Raw genomic sequence first — 2,423 nt, 5'->3', positions numbered from 1 at the left:
CATGTGCCCTGCCTACTGAATTAAAATAAGAGAAGGATTCAATTATTGAAATTTCAAGCAGGATCTGTGCACCCCGATTCGCAGATAGGATTGCTAAGAAGTTTTATTGTGAGCAATAGCAGAGGCTGGTAGTGGTGCTGGGGACTGTTTTTTGTTGGAGGCAAGAGTGGAGCCCTGTCTGCCTGATACAGCAACAAGCAGCCCCCTCACCTCCCTCCTTCCCTTCTCTGCCCCCTTCCGGATGCCACCAGCCTCCATCCGTTGTGCATGGGGAGGAGCCATGGTCCACAAGGCCTGAGCCAGGCCTGAGTCGGGACATCAGCCAGAGATAGAGCAAGAGCTGGGGCCTCAGTGTCTCCACCCTCGTCCGGCCAGGACCAGCTTCCGGCAACGCCCCCGTGAGTCGTGCCATGAACTGGGACAAGGACTACAACTATGAGTTTGATGAGGACAAGGAGTGCAGTGAAGAGGACCACAGCATCCAGAAGGGGGAGGAGCAGCAGGATGATAACCTGGATTTGGGCAAGGTGGAGCTGGTGGAACCCAGGTTGGGCGCCTGTGGGGAGCAGGACCAACTACTGTGCCAGGAGTCAGACGGTGGCGGAGGCAGCAATTTGGGGCCCAGCGGTGGCAGCAGTGGCGGCGGTGGTGGTGGTTTGGCATTGGGACAGGAGCAGGAAGAAGATTACTGCTAGGTGGTGCTCACGCCAAAGTAGATTATGCAACACATGATGGAATGTATCTGGGAGGTCAATGAGGTCATCCAGGCATTTTGATGGAAACCTGGAGAAGCTCTTTGCTGAGTGTCATGTAATTAATCCAAGTAAAACATCTCGAACATGCCAGATGAATACAAGGTCATTAGCACTGGGTATGCCTTATTAGATCTGCTACTTGAACTACCCTAACTGGTATTTCACCGGCCTTGAATGTGGGCATAAGTTTTGTATACAGTGCTGGAATGAATATTTAACTGCCAAAATAATGGAGGAAGACATGGGACAGACTATTTGGTGTCCTGCTCCTAGTTGTCATATCTTAGTGGATGACAACACAGTTATGAGTCTCATCATAGTATCAAAGGTTAAAGTATCAGCATTTAATAACAAATAGTTATGTAGAGTGCAATCAGCTATTAAAATTGTGTCCTGCCCCAAATTCTCATCATATTGTCAAAGTTAATATCCTGATGCTAAGCCTGTTTGCTGCAAATGTGGGCACCAATTCTGCTTTAACTGTGGAGAAAATTGGCATAATCCTGTTAAATGTAAGTGGGTAAAGAAGTGGATTAAAAACTGTGATGACAGTGAAACTTCCAATTGGATTGCAGCCAACACAAAGGAATGTCCCAAATGCCATGTCACAATTTAAAAGGATGGCAGTTGTAATCACATGGTCTGTTGTAACCAGAACTATAAAGCCAAGTTTTGTTGGGTGTGTCTTGGCCCTTGGGAACCACATGGATCTGCCTGGTACAACTGTAACTATTATAAAGAGGAAGATGCAAAGGCAGCAAGAGAAGCACAGGAGCGATCTAGGGCAGCCTGGCAGAGGTACCTGTTCGCCTGTAATCACTATATGAACCACATGCAGAGTCTGGGCTTTGAGCACAAACTGTATGCTCAGGTGAAGCAGAAAATGGAAGAAATGCAACCGCACAACATGTCCCAGATTGACGTGCAGTCCCTGAAGAAAGTAGTTGATGTCCTCTGTCAGTGTTGTGCCACACTCATGTACATATATGTCTTCACTTTCTACCTCAAAAAGAACAACCAGTCTATTATCTTTGAGAATAACTAAGCAGATCTAGAGAATGCCACAGAGCTGCTTTTGGGCTACTTTGAACAAGATATTTCCCAAGATTCACTGCAGGATCTATAGCAGAAAGTACAAGGTAACTACAGATACTGTGAGAGTCAATGGAGGGTTTTGTTACAACATGTACACGAAGACTATGAAAAAGATCTGTGGGAGTACACTGAGGACTGATAATGGTCCTGCATAAAATGAACTCTGAAAACTTTACCATCTAGAGTGCTCATGCAATTAAAACAAACAAAACAAACAAAACAAACACAAACGAGGAGGCACTAACCCTACTCTGACACCAATGGTCTGTAGTACCGGAATTCTGTTTCGTTAATGGAAAGTTTAAGTAAATTGTAATAAAAAGGTAGATAAACCACTGTACTACAGTATTCTAGGCCACCAGCAAAAGTGTGACAGACACACTAAAAGCCCTTCAATTTTAACTTGTAACTTCATTCTCAAAGCTGACTCCTTTTTTTTTCTTTTTCCTGAGTGTAGTACAGTTAAAATTTCAAACAGCTCCTTGATACTACTTTTGATCTCCAAACCAGTCATTTTGTTCTATTTTGGTAAAGGACCTCTTCTTCCTCCCCTACACATAGAAATACACTCCC

At 44.7% G+C, this 2,423-nt stretch overlaps 1 pseudogene; it reads left to right on the top strand.

Moving 5' to 3' along the window:
- Positions 1–410: 410 nt before the first annotated feature.
- LOC100955843 lies at positions 411–1,989 on the top strand (annotated as a pseudogene).
- Positions 1,990–2,423: the final 434 nt, after the last annotated feature.

Source organism: Otolemur garnettii, unplaced genomic scaffold (assembly GCF_000181295.1).
Source record: "Otolemur garnettii isolate 467f Iridium unplaced genomic scaffold, OtoGar3 scaffold00407, whole genome shotgun sequence".
In the NCBI taxonomy this organism is placed as follows: Eukaryota; Metazoa; Chordata; class Mammalia; order Primates; family Galagidae; genus Otolemur; species Otolemur garnettii.
Note: the sequence above shows the minus strand (reverse complement) of the source record. Positions and strands in the feature narration are given on the sequence as shown.